Source organism: Parasteatoda tepidariorum, chromosome 2 (assembly GCF_982258835.1).
Source record: "Parasteatoda tepidariorum strain Cologne lab strain chromosome 2, Ptep-v5.0, whole genome shotgun sequence".
NCBI lineage: Eukaryota > Metazoa > Arthropoda > Arachnida > Araneae > Theridiidae > Parasteatoda > Parasteatoda tepidariorum.
In genome coordinates this window covers 98,347,832-98,365,622 of record NC_141756.1, presented here as the reverse complement: position 1 = coordinate 98,365,622, position 17,791 = coordinate 98,347,832, and the positions used below count along the sequence as shown (strand labels likewise).

The 17,791-nt window shown below is 32.3% G+C and overlaps 1 protein-coding gene across 2 annotated transcripts in view; it reads right to left on the bottom strand.

The window, feature by feature from the left end:
* LOC107442803 (uncharacterized) overlaps positions 1-11,612 on the bottom strand; it is a 55,207-nt gene extending 43,595 nt beyond the window's left edge. For both annotated transcript variants that reach the window (XM_087157833.1, XM_087157834.1), the window contains exon 1: positions 11,486-11,612. The gene's annotated coding sequence lies outside the window, so the exon portion shown is untranslated. The remainder of the gene's footprint in view (positions 1-11,485) is intronic.
* Positions 11,613-17,791: the final 6,179 nt, after the last annotated feature.

Below are 17,791 nucleotides of genomic sequence, written 5' to 3'. Positions count from 1 at the left end.
AGACCTGATTTCTGGTTATTGGCATTTACAAATCCACCCAGAAGACACAGAAAAATTAGCATTTGCAACACACAATGGGTTATATGAATGGTTACGTTTACCTTTTGGTTGGAAAAACGCCCCAAGCATTTTTCAAAGAACTATTCGTAGAATCCTTACTAAACATAAAATTAAATTCGCTGCAAATTATTTTGACGACATAATTATTTTTTCAAACAGCTATTCTGAACATTTAGATCATATTAAACAAATTTTTGATATATGTAGACAAGAAAATATTAAATTAAAATTTTCTAAATGTTCCTTTTTAAAACAAAAAATTGACTTTTTGGGGTATGAAATAACAAACGGCACTGTTACACCAAATAATAGTAATATTGAAGTAATTAAAAAATTAAAACCTCCCACAAATGTAAAAACCTTGCAAAGATTTCTAGGATCCATTAATGTTTATAATAAATTTATAGATAAATATGCATCTATTAGAGCTCCACTAAATAATTTGTTAAAAAAGATAATAAATGGATATGGACAGATGAATGTCAGAAATCTTTTGAATCTCTTAAATCAGCTTTAACTAGTAAACCAATATTAAAAATATTTAATCCTTCTCATGATTGTCATATTTTTGTTGATGCCAGTACAAATGGTATTGGTGCTGTACTTAAACAATGTGATGAATCTGGTGTTCTGTATCCCGTAGCGTTCCACTCCCGCTCATTAAAAGATTATGAAAAGAACTATTTCATCACTGAGCTGGAATGTCTCGCTATTGTGGACTCCTTAAATAAATTTCATCACTACCTTTTTGGAAAGAAATTTACAATACATACAGACCATGCAGCCCTTCTTTGGCTTAAAAATGTTAAAAATCTTAAAGGGAGATTATTTCGCTGGTCCTTACACCTTAGTATGTATGATTATGTTGTAAAATATACAAAAGGTAGTACAAATATAGAAGCAGATATGCTTTCGAGAGAAATACCAGATTCAAATGTAAATGTAAACAATGATGGAGGTCAAGTATCACATCTTTTGCAATTAAATGAAATAATAGAGGCACAAAAATGTGACAATTTAACTGGAAAATTTGTAGAAATAAATGATGTATTATGCCTTCGTAAAAAAGGATTTACTAAAATTGTAGTACCTTTTTCATTACGGTTAAAATTACTCAAAATTGCTCATGAAAAATTTGGACATCCAGGTATTCAAAAAACGATTAATTTATTAACTCCGGTATATTATTGGCAAAACATTACTTCTGATATTACTAAATTTATTAAACATTGTCACACATGTCAATTAAATAAAAAGCCCCGACAAAAAAGATTTGGGCTTTTACAATCAATGCCTCCTGTTGATAAACCATTTGATTTGCTTGCAATTGATAGTGTTGGTGGTCTTAATCATTATAATTCAACAAAGAAATATTTGACCTTAATTATTGATCATATGACAAGATATATATGGGCATTCGCTTCGAAATCTATTACAACAGAGACTTATACCACTTTTCTCCATCAAATATTTCAAAATCAAATACCTGCAAAACTCTTAAGTGATAGAACTGCAGCTTTTACATCTTCGCATTTCAAAAAATTTCTTAAGCATCATAAAGTTAAACAACTTTTAACTACAGCGCATAGGCCTGAAACTAATGGCAAAGTAGAGAGCTAAGGACAAACAATCATCACGCGTTTAAAATGCAAAACTAATGAGAATTCTTCCAGGATACCGTGGCCTAAATTATTAAAAGAAGTTGTTCAGGAATATAATTTAACTCCTCACTCAGTTACGGAATTCCCGCCGGCATATTTATTAAATGGCATAGTTCCATATGAAAATCCTTTAAAAGAGGATATTTATCCTCCACTTGAAGAAGCTAGGAAAATAGCTATCGAAAACATAAAAAGATACCACGAGAAAAATAAAGTTTATTACGATTCTAGATTTGTAGATATAAACTTTTCACCAGGTGACACAGTCATGTATGAAGAGTTTAAATATCCTAACACTAGAAAACTCTCTCCAACTTTTAGTGGTCCTTATAGCATCATTCAAAAAATGTCTGATGTAAATTACGAAATAAATAAGAAGAATAGTCATACTAAAGAAAAAACAGAAATTGTACATGTTTCTAAACTAAGAAAATATTACGAACCAGAGAAATTAAAGCTTAATCATGAATAAAATTTATTAAATAGAAAATGTAAATATTAAAGTGAAAAACAAATATATGATTTGTTTTGCAATATACAATTTTAAAAATATGAAATTGTGATGGACATGGTTCATTTGAACATGTTACCCCTTTTTCACGGAAGATCTGACCCCTCAAAAAGTTTGTGTTTACCCGAATCCAAAATAAATATGGGATGAAATTTCTCATATGATATAAACAAAAACAAATAATATTTTTCATTATTGTATTTTGAGATAGGATCTTCCGTATCAATATTGCTGAGATACAAGATTGTTCTCCTTCTTTTGGGGACTACAACTTTGTATCCAGTAACAAGCCCTTAACGATACTAGAATATTAAATTCTAGAGTAACGACACATTTGTGTCCTTTTCTTATTTCTTTCATTCACTTTAGAAATATATGTGAATAATGAAATTCTGTGTATGTGTTTTTAAGTTTATTATTTCTAATTTGTTTTCTTTATATTAACTTAAAAAGCAAAAAGAATCTTCACTTACAGCATTTTGTGGTGTATTAAAAAGAATTTTTCGAAGAAAAAAATATTTAATAAGATTAGAGACTCTAAATCTTTTTGTTTATGTTTTTGCTATATGTTTATGTGTGCGTAAATTTTGATACATTACCTATAGAAGATAATTTGATGTAAACATTGCATAATGTTATACTTAATAGCTATGCATGTTTTCTTGTACACAGCTTTTACTTTACATTTGTTATTTTTGTTTTGCTTGAAGATTTTTATTTGATAATTTAATGTGTGTTTTCTTATAATTTTATTGAAAATTCTGATGGAAGGGGTTGCAAGTAATTAACCATAATTTTACCCTAGATTCTAAATTTAACAGTAAATGAAATTTTTTCGGAGGGGGGATGTAATATAGAATTTCTCATACGCGTCATTCTATATTAACTGGTAAGCTTAAAACATATGTTTCTTATCAAGTTTAAGATGTAGAAGTCGGTCTCTCACAAAGATCCATAAAAAGTCAAGATGAACCAGATAAGGCCAAATAAAAGATATTTTCTGAAGTTAATGGGTAATAATTCGTCAAATGAAGATAGTCCCAGAAAGTTCCCACCGTCAGAGTGGCGAGATACTTTTAGCGAATCAAAACCTCTAAATTTTATAAATTGAATGACGTTTCATTCAGATAAGAAGATACTTGCAACCACGCCCTCTCAGAATCTCACTTTAAAAACTCAGGACAGGCAAAATTGCGTGTCTTTCTCATATTTTCAATGGCTAGATAAAGCTGGACCAAGCCAAACAATCCCTGTAAAGGGGGAAACCTGATGTAAATATCCCACGCATAATGTTTGCAATACTCCATCTAACGAAATAAAATGCCTTTTTAACAGAAGCCGTATAAGTCTCTTCAATTATCTAGCCTTTAAAGACGTAACATGACATATATATATATATAAACAAAAATGTGACAAAAAAAAGTGCGATTTTTAAACTTGTAAACCATGTGAATATAAATCTCGTAAGTGAGAATCGCACTGTACAATATTTAAATCGCCTGAATAAGAATCGCAACGTTCAACTTTTAAATCAGGTAAATACGAAAATCAAGATTTGATAATAAAATCACGATTTTAAAAATGCATAAATACAAAACACGATATTGGATTTTTAAATGTCGTAAATAAGAATCATAATATACGATATTTAAATAGCGTAAATAAGAATCGCAATGTGCAACTTTTAAATCAGGTAAATACGAAAATCGATGATTGATATTAAAATCGCGTAAATAAAAATCGAGATATTTGCAGAGTCTAGACTTGTGATTTCTAAAAGGCTTGTTTGTATTGTTTTTGTTTAGACATAATAAATAAAAATTCACAAGATTAATTGAATGAGCAAATAAATATTTTCACCGCAAATCCACCTCTATTTTTTTCCTCTTTTTTTGTTTGTTTTCACGCCAGAATACAAGAAGCAGCGACGTCTGAATTACGAAAATACGAGCTATCCTGCCGACGGATAAAAAATACGGAAAATCTTATTTTCTGTGCGTGAAATCGGAGAAAATAGCTAAAATAAGTAAAAATGTGGAAGGGTTAGCAGCTAGGGCGTAGATTGAATTTTCTGTTTATCTTTGATAATCGTAAATAAATATAATTATTTTACTTCAATGACTGAATTTTAAAAAACTTTTAGAGAATCGGAGTTTTTGATAAAAAAGGCTGAAATTCGAGAGACAAAAAAAATCTCATCCCTGTATAAAGGTCAACTAGTTTTATCCCAAGGAAATGATTTTTAGAGAAACTTCAGAGGGAGGAAAAGGGACTTCAATAATTTCCCTCCTTGGAAAATTAAATTCCTCATAAAATATTTTAACTTGTGCAAAAAAAAATTTCAGCGGAAATTAGCGGGAAAAATGGAAAAATCTGAAAAAAAGCGGAAATCCGCAGAAGAATCTCATTCCTGTACATAACTTTTCAAGTTCATTTAATGTCCATCATAATTGGAAAATATTGCAGTTTTTCTATTTTGATGATTATAAAAATCCCTAAAATTTCTGCAAAATATTTAATACATTATGCAACAATTATCATGAAATTTATATTATTCAGTAAAGTCTTCTGGATTTTTTTCCTATCCATGTTGTCACCTATGCTTCTAAATTAATCTTACAGATAGTCTCATGATTGGTTTCATTCACACGGTATAACACGGGCGCAGAACTCACGGTATTTCCCGGAAATGAGTCTTCCACACACTCAACCCGTAATGTCAGGTATTGCAGCCTTTAAAACTCCAGCATACAATCCAACTGATCCTGCTCTATGGTTCGCGACATGTGAATTGAAGTCGCAGTGCTACCGTGATTTAAGAAAATGTCGAATTTCAACGGTGAATGTCAATGATCACATAGCTGCTTTGGCGAATGCCCGAAATATTTGTTATATCCCATTTGTTCGTTGATATTATTATATTTATTCGACATTCGAACATCTCCTGAGATTAAGAAAAACATCAGTATCGGTTAAATGCATACTGGGCACTTGACCTTAAAAAAAACATTGATGTATTGCATACCGGGCAAATGTATACCTGCAGTAGCACTTAACTAGTTAACTTTATTTCAGACATTTACCAAAGCGACAATGTGATTGTCAACATTCAACGGTGGAAGTCAGCAACCACCAATTTCGGTCATTTTCAAATCAGCAACAGCACCAAAGCAGCTCCTAAAATGAAATTTAATTATTGTGACGCTCTTCTTTTTCCGGAAATTGTTTTAGTAAGGGGTATCATTTTAAATGACCGTTCCAATAATTCTTATGATGAAACGCCGTTGCTGAGAACACTAGACCAGCTCACAGGAGAGAAATTAGGACACCGCAAACAATCAGAATTGTTTAGAGACATGACTGTTCCAATGATTCTTATGATGAAACGCCACAGTAGATCGTTGCGGAGAACACAAGAACTGCTCGCAGCAGTTCAGTTGGGAAACCGGAAACAATCAGAATTGTTTAGACATGATTGTTCCAATGATTCTTATGATGAAAAGCCACAGTAGACCGTTGCGGAGAACACAAGAACTGCCCGCAGGAGTTTAGTTGGGAAACCGCAAACAATCAGAATTGTTTAGACATGATTGTTCCAATGATTCTTATGATGAAAAGCCACAGTAGACCGTTGCGGAGAACACAAGAACTGCTCGCAGGAGTTCAGTTGGGAAACCGCAAACAATCAGATTTGTTTAGACATGACTGTTCCAATGATTCTTATGATGAAAAGCCACAGTAGACCGTTGCGGAGAACACAAGAACTGCTCGCAGGAGTTCAGTTGGGAAACCGGAAACAATCAGAATTGTTTAGACATGATTGTTCCAATGATTCTTATGATGAAAAGCCACAGTAGACCGTTGCGGAGAACACAAGAACTGCTCGCAGGAGTTCAGTTGGGAAACCGGAAACAATCAGAATTGTTTAGACATGACTGTTCCAATGATTCTTATGATGAAGCGCCACAGTAGATCATTGCGGAGAACACAAGAACTGCTCGCAGCAGTTCAGTTGGGAAACCGGAAACAATATGAATTGTTTAGACTTGACTTGTTGGGTGAAAATCGCAAAATTTCTGATGGTTATTATAAGCAGCGGTCAGAAGTAGCACACTACAATTAGTGAAACTACTGCGCTACTTTTTTTTCATGGTTTATAGTGTATTGTGTTACTTTTTCTAAAAAAAGTAGTGTAGTGAGTGATGCGATACAAAAAAAAACAACAACAACAAAAAAAAAAAAAACAGTTCGTAGCTATTCCTGGCAACTATTTTTTTGAATTTGATGGGTACAGATCTTCGCGGGTCCGTCAATGGATGCAGAGAAAATGAACCAGTGGCTGCAGCTGAGTATTAACAGAGATTACGTATTTGAAATCACCTATAACTAACATTTAAACTAGCCATTACGTAAAATAGATAATGAACACACTTTCACATGCGAATGCACTCTCGTGAAACATTCACGTTATTTCAAAGAAACGGAACGTATTTTCGATGTCTATAATTTCTAAGAGGAAATACAAGAGTATTAAACAATTGAAACGATGCAATTATTTGATGTCCCGCAGTGGACTGATCGATAAGACACGGTTCCCAGCAGATCACCGAAGTCAAGCATCACTGGCTACGGTCAGTGTGCGGGTGGGTGACCACTTGGATCAGTCTGCGTAGGGACCGAGGGTGTGCGGTATTGGTCCTCGTTAAACTGTGCTACCGTAAAGTGCTCGACTTCGCGCGCAGGTCGTCGGGCTACCGAAGCGGGGTTGCCATCCCCTCCGCAGAGGATCAAATTTGTGATGGCATGTCTTCGGATCATCCTCCGGGATGTTTCCCAGACCGTCGCCAATAGCCCATTGTGCAGCTCCAGCGCGACGTAAATTAACAACAACAACAATTATTTGATAATTTCGCATTTCTTAAACTAGATATTCGCCGTCGTAAAATATCTAAAGAGTTGAAGGTTAAATGAACAAATTTAAAAAAAAATGTTACGGAAAAACAAGCTCGCCATCGTAAACAAGAATAAATATTTGTTAAAGATTACCTTACATTTAATGTAAGTCAATTTCTTATTCAAAACCTTTTTAAACATAGGTTCTAAATAGTTTTGAATAAGAAATTAAGTTCTCCATCAAAGTTCGTCTCCTTAGAGTAGGGAAGTAGTTATTAAATTTCAAAACAGTTTGCAGTCACTACATTTAAAAAAAAAGTGGGCGTAGTTAACTACATTTTATTTTATCTTATCATCGTCGTTGAACAGCCAACCCGATTTTGGGTTTACGACTACTAATGTTCAACTCCGTAGCCTTGTCATTTTGAACTTAATCCAGAAGACAAGGAAACTCCTGCATCACGTATTGGGAGAAATTTGCCTTTGTGGAGGACTTTTTGATGGAACTAACCCGCATTTGCGCTACATGGAGAGGAAGACCACGAGAACCTCCCACGGTTAGCCTGTCTTCAAAAGGACTCTAACCCATGATCCGTCTACCACCGAGGATATTTCGCGTCAGCACTGTGGTCGGTGCAAGCCGGATGCGGAATCCCAGCCATTCGAACCCGGTTCACCTCATTGGAAGGCGAACGCTCTATCCCCTCAGCCATCGCGGCTCTAGTTAACTACATATGTAAATAAGTAGTTGCAGCAAACTACAAAAATAATGTAGTCTTTTTTCCGGCCACCGAATGTTAGAATTGTTTATACAACAGACGCTGCCGCCGAATATCCAATCATTTCTAGCATCAGTCCAGACTTTCAAAAAGCAAACAGCATAGCTGATCGAATAACGGAAGTGAGTGTAATTACGTAACCAAATGATTGCTCCGATACCGTAAATTCACTTTTACATGATGTAAACCAATTGTGCTATATGAAGTTTCTCAGATACGAAATCTTTCAAGACACTCTTTTTGTCAGAGAAATCGAAACCTTTCCAGTCACCACCAAAATATCTTATTTTATTTTATAACCGTCGTTGAACAGCCGACCCAATTTCATAGGTTTACGACTACTTACGTTCAACTCCGTAGCCTTGTAATTTTGAACTTAATCCAGAAGACAAGGAAACTCCTGGATCAGTACCCCCAGAGGTATTGATTTGTTGTGGGAACATGGAGGACTTTGAGACTCGATAGATTTAACGTGCATCAGTCACCATTTACAACACGGGGAGTCTTCGGCCGGCGAGGATCGAACCCACGACCTCTTGGATATGGGCCCAACGCCCTACCGACCAGGCTATCCCGGCCCCCACCAAAATATCGTATAGCGTTCGTCTTCCAGTGATGCGAACCGGGTTCGAATCCCAGTCGATACGAATTCCGCATCCGGCTTGCACCGATCACATTGCTGACGTGAATTATCCTCAGTGGTTGACGGATCATGGTTTAGAGTCCCCTTGCCGACAGGCTAACAGTGGGAGGTTTCTCGTGGTCTTCCTCTCAGTGCAATGCAAATGCGGGCTAGCTCCATCAAAAAGTCCTCCACAAAGGCAAACTTTCTCCTAATACTTGATCCAGGAGTTCCCTTGTCTTCTGGATTGTGTTCAAAATTACAAGGTTACGGAGTTGAACATTAGTAGTCGTAAACGCATAAAATTGGATCGGCTGTTCAACGACGGTTATATTACAAAATATACCGAACTGGAAGCTCTGTCTTTGCAAATAGATCGAAGCCGTAAGAAGTTGTGGACGAAATTGCAAGTAATCGTCATCGAGACGAATTGTTGCTACGACGAGCTGCGCTCGCGACAAATTGTGCGCTCGACGAATTGTGTTAGCGAGGCATTTTGTCCACGAAGAACTGTCTCCGCGATGAATTATGCCCACGACGTATTGTTTACGCGACGAATTGACCACGACACCCGTCGTGACATGTACGAACAAGTGATCTCAGTTGATTAATGGATTTGCTCGCTCCTTTCAAAACATTTTAGCTAAATACTATTGTTCTAACTATTTTATTAAAATAATTTGCTTACATTCTGTGAAAAAAAAAAGAATTAATATTACTTTCACTATAAATACTTGAACTGGCAACTTATGTAATAATTTTTAATGAAGGTTGCAAAGGGTTATTTTATTTTATAACCGTTCTTTGAACAGCCGACCCAATTTTGGGTTTACGACTACTAATGTTCAACTCCGTAGCCTTGTCATTTTGAACCTAAGTCAGAAAACAAGGGAACACCTGGATCAAGTAGTGGGAGACATTTGCCTTCGTAGAGGATTTTTTGGTGAAACAAACTCGCTTTCGAGTTACATGGAGAGAAAAACCACGAAAACCTCCCACGGTTAGCCTGACGGCAAGGGGTCTCTAACCCATGATCTGTCTACCACTGAGGATACTTTACGTCGACCCTGTCAGCGGAATTCGTATCGAGCAGCCATCACTGGGATTCGAACCCTGTTCATCTTATTGGAAGGCGAAAGCTTTATCCCCTGAGATCCCACGGCTCGTAAAGGGTTATTGAAAATTTTGAAACATTTAAAAATTAATGTAGGTCCAGCAACTTAAGAATATGTTCAAAATGAAGATGACCTCAGAACTTCGGCTGCTACTCTAAGAACATACGAGTGCGTCACATAAGGGTAAATCGACAAGAAAAAGAGCGGACTTGAGACTGTTAAAAATGGTGAAGCTTCCTTCGAAAGTGGTATTGATACTTTGCAGTTAATTGCAAAATTTTAAATGCTATTTACTCGACACACTTGCTGTGAATCTCAAACTAGCACAATTTTCAAACGATTTACTTCAAATTTGGGACACAATATTTACAAAAAAAAAAAAAAAAAAAAACATTTGTTAACGTAAGGAGTTTTTTTTTTTTTAAACTGACTTGGCTAGTTCTGAGTAATCCATGAAAACATAAGTTATTTTATGTCATTTTTTTTAATTTTTTCCTCCGAAACATCAGACATTTTCTGAAAAAATTTCTTTTAAAATTCTACAAACCTACATCATGCAGTTAAAAAAAAAAAAAAAACATAAACGTTATCAAATTAGGATGATTTATTTTCTACAAGTTATGGATAATTTTAAAATTAAGTTATAAACGTTATTTGTTACGAAATAAAAGAGATTAAAATATTTACAATGAAATAGAAAAAATTAGTCTATCCTAATCGCTAAAAAATTCATTAAATAAAACTCCTTCTTTTTTACCAGTTTCGACTGTTTAGTTCCCCCTTAAATAAAAACTTGTTCAAAGCAAATGTAGTTCAAGGGTTTATTTTAAAAAATGGAAGATATTTCTATACAGTCTCTCGCCAAATTATTAGACGCACTATAAGATTCTATGTAAAATCTTAATTATCAGGTAATACTATACAGCTTTATTGTTCTTACGCGACTGAAACCGGTTTGCCACTTGTTTACGTTCGTGCATCAATTGGTTAACATTGTAATGCAATACGTTAAAAATAAATACAAATAGGAAGTGCATAAAAAATCTTCTGAATAAAACCCATTACATGTATGTTTAATTATAAAAGCATTGTATATAAACTTGTGCCAAACATGCAATTATTAAAAAAACTACAGTGCGTCTAATAATTTGGTCTAATTATTATAATATACTAATATAATACCTGATATGATAAATATTCTATATTTATATAATATACCGTTGAATTTATCCAATCGTCGAATTTATATTATACATCGTCTAATTTAACCAATTGGTACACTAACGTAAACAAGTGCAAACCGGTTTCAGTAGCGCAAAAACAATATGGCTGTATAGTATCACCTGATTATTAAGATTTTTACATATAATCTTATAGAGCGTCGAATAATTTGGCTAGGGACTGTACCTTATGCGTATTATATATTAAAATTATATTTTCTAAAAAAAACTTAACCAGTTATAATTATTAAACTATATTAAAGAAACAAAACCTCACGTTCTCTTAATTCATTAAATATTAATCTCTGTCTTTTTGATCTTATGAAGCTAAGAAAGAATTAAAGTTTAAATAAATTTATATAAATATTGAATCTATAAACTAAATTTCTTCTTCTTTTTTTTTTTTAGCGGCCCTTATTCAAAAAGGTTCAGCACTGTTTTGCTATTTTAAATTGTTATTTGCGGAATAATTTTGTTTTCCGTGAAATTGTATATAAACACTTAACTCAAAACATCAATTCATTTGCAAAAAAGAAAAGAAAAAAAAAGAAATATTCTTTTTGTATGTAAAACAGAATGAAAAAAGAAATCTGAGTTGTTTTTACTTAAATGATAAAAACATACCTTGTTTTTAAACGAAGTGTTGGGGAAAATATCGAAATTCACAAAATTTTGAGTATCATAACAGTTAAGTGAATACTAAGAAATGCTCTCTGAAGAAGAAGTGCTTCTATTTTTAAAAGAATCTCTTTGGCGAACATCCAACAGTTAGGAGTATGCCGTGCGTTGTGCACCCCCAAAAAACACGTGGTTTCTTCTCTCTTATGAGAATTAATTAGGGGAAAATATTTTTAATATTCATGCTTCTCCATAGCGGGAAAAATGTTGTAGCTTACCTTGAGCTTTTCTTTCTAGTTTTTGTAAAACGGTTTGCTAGGTCCTAATAATGCATGAATCTAATTTGCTTGCCCCCTGCTTTCGGAAAGATCTCAAAAATTAGTAAAAAGGCATCAAACTAGCTTCCTTTTTTTTTCAAACCTAACCTTTTTTTAAACGAGGAGGCTCCTTTCCCTGTTCGCATTATAATCCCTTTGATTACTTTTGCATTCGTTATTTTTCCCCCCTAAAAAAGTCAAAATTTTACTCGAAAACGAGGAACATTTTATTAATAAAAAAAAAAAAAAAAAAAAAATGGCTATCGATAGTTGACCGCGTGAAACTATGCAAAATGGAATAATTCAAATATTCTAGAAATTTTGATCAAAATGCATTACACCTCTGTTTATTAATGTAATTTTTTCAAACTCGTGAAAATTGGTGTAACGAACAACATGGTGATGAAAAAAAATTCAAAAGAAAGAAGCTATTGATTTATCTCAAGTTATTTTATCTTAGTGATAATGCCGACACAATTTCGATTTTACGACTACTGATGTTCAACTCCATAGCCTTGTAATTTTAAACCCAATCCAGAAGACAAAAAACTCCTGAATCAAGTATTGGGTGAAATTTGCCTTCGCGGAAGACTTTTCGATGGAACTAACCCGCAAAACTACGAAAACCTCCCACGATTAGCCTGATGGTAAGGGGACTCTAACCCATGATCCGTCTATCACTGTGGTCGGTGCAAGCCGGATGCGGAATTTATATCGATCAGCCGTCGCTGGGATTCGAGCCCGGATCACCTAATTGGAAGGCGAACGCTCAATCCCCTAAGCCACCACGGCTCACTTCCGTAGACTCGTAATTTCAGATCTAACCCACAAGACAAGAGAACTCCTGAAGCAAGCAATGGGAGCACTCTGGTGACGCAGTCGGTTAAGACGTCACTCACAGAGCTGGTTTGGGAGCTAGAAGTAGTGAGTTCGATCCTGACGGCCGACAAAACAACCTGTTTGTAAACGCAGCATAAATATCAATCAATTGATCAAACGGAAGTCACGGTGAACTTTGATATCACTGGTCTAGTAACTAGTTTCTACTCTATATCCGCACCCTATCTAAACAAAACTTCATTGAAAATTATTGTTTCTTTATAGCAGCTGTGTATAATATGTTCTTTAACTTGATTTCTATAAATTGAATTGACTAAAATTAATTAATAACATTCTAACATTGTCTCCATGCCAGAAAAATCTGAAATTTGCAAATTTTTTTCTATACAGCACTATATACATTAACAAAATGCAAAATAATTTATAAAGACTTTACATGATCGTGATAAAATAACTAGTTTTTAATTAACTCTTTTTTTGATTATATTAGCCATTAAAAAATGAGCAAGAGATTTCAGAGGGTGTGAAAATGAAGCTTTGAATTGAGAATATCATGCAAAATGCAGGAGAGTTACACGCGAGAGTGCCATAATCTCACAGAACCCAGCTCACTATACGCACATGCGGACTCGCAAGAATTTCATCAAACCTGTAAAATGATTAGCTCCTTCATACGGTATGGACCGACGGTACGTTGAAATAGATGGTGGATAAATGAATTGTGAAAACGTTGAGTAGAACAATGTGAAAAGCACGCTTTTGCATAATACGAGGCGAAAATCGACATGGCAGAGAAAATCTCATTTTCACAAAGGAAAAATTAAGCACTTTTTCTTAACACCCAATGAAAAAAGCACCTTTAAAAAAGGAAAATCGAAAATAAGCACCTTTAAAAAACGCTACGCACTGTGTTTAAAGTACTGAGTACATTACTTACTTGTATTGAACAAAGGAAAAAAATTAAGAAGTTCGTCATAAACAATCCAACAGCAAAGAGGTGAGATTATGGATGCCACTCTAAACTTTTTTTAATACCGAACTTATTTCTTGACTAATTGATACAGAAATTTATAGCTATCTGACACCAAGATAATGGCCCTATTAAATCAATAATTTGCTCATTTTTTGTAAAAAATAAACAATACTTTTCTTTACGGGAAACAAAACAAAAATAGCCAACTTGCATATCTTTTTTACACTAATTACCAAGTTAAATCACTGACTTTTTCCTAAAACCATTTACTTTTTATTTCACCATTATCTTTTATCCTAGCTCAATAAATTTTGCTTTTCTTTAAATAAATAATAATAGTAAGTTAACTTTTGCTAGCATTTTAAAAGGTGGGGGAAAAGGAAAAACTAAATCAGAATTATATTCAACAATAGTACAAATTTTGTTTTCACAAGCAAAACAAGTTCAATTAATCTTCATTGCAGAGCGATATATAAAAATATAACGTTTTCTTTAATTTATTTTTAACAAAAATATTTCTCTCATTTTTAAGGAAATAAATAATAATATAAAAAAAAAAAAAAAACAATCGGGAGAGAGATATTGATGGAATTTAGTCTACTGATTTTTCAGGGTGGTTGCTCAAATCCGGTTTCAAATTTCCATGATTTTTCCAGGTAAAAATTCCAGGTCAATGAATTTTTTTTCTCATTAAGTGTAAGATGGGTTATAGATTACAGGGCATTTACCGTAGCATTTTCTTTTTTTTTTTTCATTTATATTACGCTTGTAATATTAATATGAGGGATAAACAATGACTACAAATTTCCTATCTTAATTTTAAAAGAAATTTATTCATAAAACCATTTCATTTTAAATAACTTTGTCTTTCTTAAAGAAAATATAATTAGTTTGAAATTCTTTGATATTTTGTTGAGATTTCATTTTATCAAAAATAATAAAAATAATTTTATTTTTGAAAATCAGTCATACTTGAGAAAAAAATTGTAGTTAAAAGAAATAATAAACTACTTAATTTAATTTCTATATCATTGATTACATTAAATACAAGATTGATTTCCATATTTGATTTAAAATAATTCAGAGACTTAAACAAAAGGTAGTTTTATTTACTGAAGGTAGTCTCATTTTTTAGTGCTATTTATTCCATATAAAATGCATTCAACCCAGTTATATATTAATAATAAATATTATTCCTACTTGTGCTATTCTAATATTGTTCTTATAATTAAATTTACAATATTAAATTTTAATTAAATATTTTCCTCTAATTAAAAATAATCTTGTGATATGTAAATTGTGTTGAAAATACATCTTGTAATCAGTCATATGAAAATTTCATAAGTTTTGTTAATGTAAAAAATAATTTAAGAATAAGAAACTAAGAACATTTCTCCAATGTTTATATTTTAGTTTAATAATCCATCCATCCTTTATTGATTTTTTGCTTGGAGTTGTTCAATAGGTTTAACATATAATTTTTAACGGAGGGGGGGGGGGAGAACTGAGTTTTTCTACCATATAGTAAAAACATCCCTTATCTCATAGCAAATAGAAATATTGAAACATTCAAGTTAGCATATATTTCATACCCTTTTGAAAGCCTTACTAATATTAAGCTATATTTCTTAATTCACTATTATTAAAGAAATAAAAACTCAAATTTTTACAGCCCATTGGGCATTATAATTATTCAGAAAGATATTATCACATCACAATAAAAGATGGATCAAATAAGGAATTATGCAAGATCCATATACAGGGTGGTCACTCAAATCAGGGTTCAAATTTTCTTGATTTTTTCCAGGTTACTGTGTTTTTTCTCTCATTAAGTTATAAGATGGATACAACAAAAGTACCAATATTGTAATGTATTTTATTTAAAATATTTTTTTTAATGTATCATTGAAAAAATAATTAAAATACATTAATTTTAACAACTTAGCAAGAATTTTTAACGTTTTGGTACATTATTAATGAAAAAAAAATTAAGGAGGATGTGGAGAAAATATGCTTAGCATGTAGAATATATTGTTTTTATTGAATAAAAAAGTTTAATGTGTTACTTTCAATAGTTTTTGCACTAAGTGCACCAAATGGCAAATACAGAGAGAAAAAAACCTTTGACAAGTATTGTTAAATATATTTTCATTAGGGATGTAATGAACAGTGATTTGGCAGAATTGCCGAATATCGAATAGTCGGCCAAAAAAATTGTCTGAATACCAAATATTTGGTGGCCCAACAGTAGTACTTTCCTTTCAAAAATCATTAATAGATATTATTTTTTTATATATAAATAATGTATGCAATTTTATATACAAAATTTTAAAAATTAACTAATAGCTAGAAAAAAAACTGAAGTTGTCAAGTTGAATAAAAAAGAAACAGAGAAATAGCAAAAAATATTCTCTAAATTAGGACAATGCTTTTACAACTAGAAACCTGCACAGTGCAGAACAAAAAAAAAATAAATAAAAACAGTTTCATTCTCTTTCTTCCTAATAAACACATATGAATAAAAAAAATTATATCCTATGTATGTTTATGCAACATTTAACATGTTTCCCATACATTCCCTAATTTTTACCAGCTTCTTAAGGTAAAAGGAGAAACAGTTTCGGAAATATCATCCCTGCAAAAAGAGTAACATTAACGAACTTTCGACAGAGTGAATCAAATATTTGCCAACAAATTGTTAACATATAGTTGGTCCTTAAAAGAACCTTTTTTAATTAAAATATGTTATAAAAGGTCAAAGTGAAATTGAAAAAATTAGCATCAATGCAAACATTTTAATGATTTGTTGACAAACATTGCTGTTAGCGATTGTAAGAAAATATGTGATTGATTGATTTTACTGAGAAAAATAATTCACCGATTTAATTGAATAGGAGTACATAAAATCTATTAAATTATGACCAGCTAATTTAAGGAGAATTTCATGAAATTAAAAATACTAAAACATTTTTAATCATTTAGTCAAAAGAAAGAAAAAAAAACTAAAAGCATCGAAACAAACTTGAACGATAAATGGATTCAACCCACGGATTAGAAGAGAAATAAATGCTACTTTTACAAACAGGAGCTAATATCTTAACTCCTTCTTCAACCTCCACCACAATCTTTGCCTTTCCTAAACTGCATAGTCTCTAAAAGGGGTTCTCCATTCATTTAGCAATCATGGGTTTCATGTGGCATTCTAGTTTAACACGGTTATAATGGAGTAAATTTTGAAGCATGCAAAATATTGCTAAGTTGATATTTCAACTGTTTGGCAATAAATTTCCGTCCAAAGAAAGTGGGTATTCCGGACCATGAAATAATTTAAATTAAGAAAATCTATAAAAAAATTCCAGGTGGGTGGCCACCCTGATATACAGGAAAAGTTCAGTATGATTAACTTTTTGAAATAAATTACATAAAACTTGAAAAATTCTTGCATTTCTAAACTATATTTCTATACTGAAAAATAACGATTCTAATAATTTATATGTTTAACTGTAAAATTTTTCCTCTTTAGTTAATGAGGAATTAAGCATTGACAATGTAAGCAAAATTCAATAGTGTCTAAAATATATATAACTTCGTATAGAGAAGACCATAATCAAGAATTTTCAATAAAACTGATAAATACCCGTGTATTAAAGAATCTTTGGTATTTATAGGGGTAATAATCCAGAGTATTTACCCCAAGTTTCTAAAAATCCAGTTATTTTACATCACTAGGATGGATACAAGAAAAGTGTCAAAGTATTTATTTAAAATGCTATTTTTTCCTTATTTTGGCCTGCTTTTTAAGGTTAAAGGAGAAACAGTTCTGAAAATATCTCTGGAATGCAAGCAATATTTACGAATTTCAGACAGTGATTACTATACAAATCGAATTTTGAATCAAAAATCTGCCAACAAAATTAACTGTTAACATATAGTTGATTCCTAAAAGAAATTCTTATTAGAAATATGGTAAAAGTTAAAAGGAAATCGAGAAAATTAACATCAATTTGTAGACTGTTAGCGCTTTTAAGAAAAGGTGCGATTGGTTGGCTTTGGTGAAAAAAATAATTCACAGATTTCATTGGATGAGAGTATAAAAGTTTTCAGAAAAAAGTGCAAAATAAAATTTATTGTTAATCAATTATAACTAACTATAATCTACATAGTTTTATAGTTTCAAAAGAG